Source organism: Chrysemys picta, chromosome 2, assembly GCF_011386835.1.
Source record: "Chrysemys picta bellii isolate R12L10 chromosome 2, ASM1138683v2, whole genome shotgun sequence".
Lineage (NCBI taxonomy): Eukaryota > Metazoa > Chordata > Testudines > Emydidae > Chrysemys > Chrysemys picta.
The window spans coordinates 215,222,585-215,228,584 of record NC_088792.1 but is presented as its reverse complement, the minus strand read 5'-3'; positions in this window follow the sequence as shown (position 1 = coordinate 215,228,584).

The window sequence follows — 6,000 nt, the reverse complement described above, 5'->3', positions numbered from 1 at the left end:
CTTTTCTGGGCTGAGTGTGTTAGGCCCAGGCTCAAAAATACATGTTTTAATGATGTTATTTAATCACTTATCACCATGTATTTAATTCTCCTGTTCTTTGAATCAGGTTATTGACATAATTGTGATGAGGCAGATTGAATATAATTTGAAGTCATAAAAATTCCCTTTCATTCTGGCTTTTGGCCTGAGCATGGCAGAGAGACTCAGCTAGTTTTGTTGATGATGATTTACTTCTAACAATGGACTCATATCCGGAAGAATAAGAAGATACATCTACATACTCAAATGATATTATACAATGCTATTGTCTTTCTGACACTACTGTATGCCTTGGAAATGTGTCTGATGGTGGAAGTACTCAACAAGAAATGAAAACATTTCACCAGCTTTATTTAGTAAGAATCTTGGGAATCCACTGGGGAGATCATCTAACCAATAAGAAAGTGCTGCACCTATGGGTCAGCAGACTGCAGATTCAATAATTAGACAGTGACGATTATGGTGGTGTGGTCATGTCATCAGGCTACCCTGTGGAAGAAGCACAAGGTATGTCTTAGATTAGATTCCCACTGTGAAGAGGGAAAGAGGAAAGAGAAGGGACTTATCATAGGACGAACTAAAAGAATGCTGCCATCATGGAGATGAAGAAAGATGGAGTTAGACAGCAATGGAAAAATTGGGTTGCCTCATGTGTCACTAGGCACAGGAGATTCTAAATCTAAGTAAGTCATATCCAGTTACTGATTACAGGGGGAGGGATAGCTCAGTGGTTTGAGCATTGACCTGCTAAACCCAGAGTTGTGAGTTCAATCCTTAAGGGGGCCACTTAGGGATCTGGGGCAAAATCAGTACTTGGTCCTGCTAGTGAAGGCAGGGGGCTGGACTCAATGACCTTCCAGTTCTAGGAGATAGGACATCTCCATTTATTTAAAATGTGCAGCTCAGCTAATATGCTTGCCACAAGATGGAGGTGATGCAAGTGGCTAGAGGAAGTATTAAGGAGTTATGGCAGGAATGGAATCTGTTCCAATATTTAAGGGGTCCACTCACCCTTTAGCCAAAAGACTCATAATTGGGTGTGCTTTCAGATCTCTGATTGTTTGGATTCTCAGGTGGCATTAGCAGCCAAAAACAATTAAAAAAAAATCATATCCAGTAAGGCAATTCCAATCATTTATTTCTGACAAAGACCATTCTGCAGTTACCCATGCTCTTTTAGCCTCCAGATTGGATTATAGCAATGTCCTGTACATAGGCTACCTTTGACAACTGCTCAGAGACTACAGCTAGTACAGAATAAAATTCTCACCTGTTTGATGAGAGAGCTATAGCAAATTAATTTCTGGATGGAACTGACTTTCTGTTTACTTCCAGGTCACATACATCTGTAAAGCCCTAAATAGTGAGGTGCTGACTACCTGAAAAATTGTGTCTCTGCTGTATCTGCCATAAGTCAGCCTGGGAACTTCTGGTTTCTAGGAATGGGGACAGAGATTCTCAGAAGAGGGTCCTTCACTCTGGTATTCACTTCTTCCACTGGCTTTCAAAGCATGATTTAAGATCCATCCATCTTTTTTCAGGTCTTGGCTGAAAAGAGCATTTTTGAAGGTACACCTCTACCCCAATATAACACGACCCTATATAACACAAATTCAGATATAACATGGTAAATCAGTGCTGGGGCGGGGCTGCACACTCTGACGGATCAAAACAAATTCGATATAACACGGTTTCACCTATAATGCGGTAAGATTTTTTGGCTCCCAAGGACAGCGTTATATCGCTGTAGAGGTCTAGTATATTGTTCAGTAATGAATAAAGTTCTTCCAGGGTTGAAACTGTTGAACAATTTCCACACTGTATGCTATATTCTTCAAGCAATTCAAATATTGTACAGAATCCAGATTCATGTTATAAAAAATGGGTTTAAATACTGGAAATAAAATAATTTTTATAATATTCCTTTAAAATACATCATCTTTAGTTGTTTTACGTTCTGAAACTATGTATTTTAAATTGTATGGGTAAAAAGACTCATAGACTTTAAGGCCAGAAGGGACGATCATGATAATTTAATCTGACCTCCTGCACATTGCAGGCCATAGAATCTCATCCACACACTCCTGTAACAGACCCATAACCTCTGGCTGAGTTACTGAAGTCCTCAAAGCATGATTTAAAGACCCAAGTTACAGAGAAGCCATCATTTACACTCACTTAAACCTGCAAGTGACATTATCTATTACACCTCTACCTCAATATAATGCTGTCCTCGGGAGCCAAAAAATCTTACTCCCCCGGAGCACTGCTTTATATTTGAATTTGTGTTATATCGAGTCGTATTATATAGGGGTAGAGGTGTATTTGAATGACTAGGCACAATGAAGCACATATCTGTAATGATCTCATAATTCACAGAGGTTTGGATGAAAATCAGGTTTTGCTGTGACAAAAGGTATATTCATACCTGACATAATACACCTTTTGCAAATGGTGATTTTCATATGAAAATGTTGAGATAAATCACTAGGTAAAAACAACAAAAGCTAGTTAAAGTATGCTTGAGTGTATCGTTTTATTTAGGGAAGAGACTGATAAAACTTAAAAAAAATATTAAACAAAAACTTTTTAATGAGAATAATTTTAAAATTAGACATTTTATTTAGACGTTCTGGATGTGTTAGGTGGTTTCTCATGACAAAAAGAAAACATACTGTAAAAGCATGGGGCCATATTCTGCAGTCTTACTCAGTCCAAATGTCAATTGGGAATGAGTAAAGTCTGAAGGATTTAAACCTTTTTTTAATAATTATTCTCACAATTAAAGACAAGCTGCATATCATCCCCTCTGATGGATTAATAAAGGCAGAGTTTGGAGAATTATTAGTTTCTTCAGGCCAGTCTCATTTATTTTTTATATACCCTTCATAACTGAGTGCATGATATAAATTAAGAACATTTGCCACGTTAGACTCCCTTCAACATATAGAACAGTTCATAGTCTAATGCTTGGCAATAGTATGTCTCTTGACCCATATTTTAAAGTACACTAAATATGGCCTCTGGTGGACCACCAAGGGAGTGAGTTTCAGAGCAAGTAATGCTGCACTGAAAACATTCTGATTTAGGTTCTTGGCTACTGCAATCAAGGAGCATACAGTGCCACTCAGAAGGGAAGCTGCAAAGGCAGTCTCTAGGCCCCTCACTCCAATCCTTGGCTTGTGATGTGTTGCTCTCATATTCCTAAATAACTTCAACCAGCCAGAACACTTGGAATTAGATTATATTCCAAGGGGCCCATGGATCAATTAGTAATCAGTGAAGCAAATCCCTTTTTCCAAGATCATATGTCTATGCCACCAGTAGGAAGGAGGTGGTATTGGAGTTGCAACACTGGTTTTATACCACTGGAGGATCCACCTTGCCCTAAAGTGATCCTCTTGGGGCCATTTGAAGGGGCTGCATGCTCAAAATAGTGTGGTACAAAGTGCCAAACTTTACCCCAAGTTACTGGCCCCTGCCACTAGGCCTCAGAAATACACATCTAGTGACATAAGTGTACCAATTGATTGAAGTCACTGCAATGACACACAGGAAGAGAGACAGTATTTACAGTAGCCAGATCATAAATTATATAGGGCTTTATTGGTTAAAAACCAACACCTTGAAGTGCACTCAGAAGCTGATGGAAAGCTCCTGTAGTGAATGGGACATTTTTAACTAGCTGAGGCTTCAAAATGGTCTTCAACAGTAGCCACATTGTGGTATTTCTTTCTGTAGCTGAAAAAGACATGAATGATTGTAGCAAGTCCTGCCTGAACATGGAAAGGAAGATGTTCCGAATCTTCCTATTGCTCTGCAGTTGGAATTGTCATTGATGTTAATGAAAGTTCTGCAAAACTCTATAGTGACTCTAAGTGAACTAACACAATTGCTCATTTCTATTGCCATCATTTTTAGCAACATGCTTTCGCTTACAGTTTGCAAGACAAGAAATATCTTAAAATGGTATTAAAACTGTAGTTAATGAAATTTTATTCTAAACTATTGCCCAAACTTAGTATTTTTAGTTTATTTTAATACAAGTGTCATATTTGAATTTTTGTTTTGTTGAGAAAGTAAACACATACCAGAACAATTCCGCTTTTGGACTACTTACTACAGTGACTAGTAAAAGGCATTTGAGGAAGTTGTTTGTGTTTCTTCTATTTTTCTTTAAGAACATAATGAAAATATACATTCATCCATATAGACATTCAAACAAATTCTATAAATCTATTATTGAATCTATACTAAAGGGTACATCTTAAACAACTGTTTTGTTTTCAGGGTACTGTTGCTGTAGGGTACATATGGTATAATATTTTTCTTACTTTCTTTCTATTCAGACATCAAGGAACATGTTTTCAGCGAAGGGATGAATCAGAACCTTCTTAAAGGTTTTGTAGAAACCGGAATGGTCAGATTTTTGGCAGGGGGCAGAGGAGGAGGAGGAGAAAACTGAATAAAATGTAGTAAGAGAAGCAGGCTCCACCTTAGAGGAAAGAAATAGGGAACAGTCAGCAAGCAGAAATTTAAAATGTGTGAGAAGAACCATGGATGAATTAAAGAGAAGTGAAAGTGAACAGAAGAAATAAAAAGAAAAGAAAATAAGAAAGCATTAGAGCCAGGAATACATTGAGAAAAGAAGCTGGCAGAGAAAGAAAACAGACTGAAAGATCCACCTGTAGATATACATAAGCTCCTAGTTACCTCACGTAGTGCTGAGCATATGAAGGGCCTGGTTTACCTGTTTGTGAAATATGAAAATAAAAACTATTTTTCTCCACCAACCCCAAGGGAATTTTCTGTTTAAAATTTTTATCTGAGTCCAGTTGGCAAATAGATTTTTGGAACAATGGAACAGGCCTATTACTTTGCTGGCTCCCAGGGCTACTAGTCTGCCAGGAGAAACCAACCAACAGAAGCCAATAATGATCTGTAGAAATGGAGACCAGTAGAAGAATTACAATAAAGTGTACTGGGATTTCAATTAGGGGAGCATATTCTTATCTTAAAGACAGTACTTTGTTAGCTTTGGTGAAGGGTAAATACATTCAGAGTACGAGTCTACAAGCACTGAAATATTTATGTAAATGTGATAAGAGGGTTCAGGTTTTTAGCCACTCCTTCAGAATAAGGAGTTTGAATCACCCAGCTCTTGTTAACTATACTGCTATAGATTTCTCCAGACAAATATGCTGACACATAACTAAGGATTCAAAAGGGCAAATACTTATTGTGGAGCATAATGCTTAATAATATGAGTAGTCTGATTCACTTGGAGCATTACATTTGGAAATGTGTCATAATTGGGTCCAAATTGTAGCCATATCCTGGCATTTTACCATGTCTGCAATTCTTTTTGAAATGAATGAAAGTTGTGTAATTTTGATGGTAGGCTATGACCCATTAATATTTTGAAGGTTAGCATGGTACTGTAACTCATTCTAACATAATTACTATGGGACAATTGTGATTTTTGCCACAAGCCCTATGTATGGGGCAACACACAGCTACGGTGCCCCAGGAGCTGTCACCATCTGTTTCCCTGCTCCAGGGGGTATGTAACCTGTGGCAGCCCTATACCTGGTGCAGTACATATTCCTTGGTGCAACTGTGTTGGCTGGTGCAGGGGAATGGAGTATTCCCTGTTCCTTGACATCCACTCTACACCCAAATATTATGAGGAATGTAGTGGTCTTGAGGAAGTTTTATGTCTCCCCATGCTGCCATTCACAGTATGAATAGATGGCACAGAGTAGTAAAGAGAGTTTGATGCCTCCATGGGCGTGCAGAATGGGTCATGCTTTGGCTCTATATTTGCCTTAAAGATAGAGGGAATTGGCAGGATATGTTTATTAAGCAAAAAGGGGGAAAAGCTACCAGTTCCTAAATGTTAGCTCCCGAATTCCAGTTTCCCGGCACACATATTTGACAAAAAAATATTTCATTAGCAAT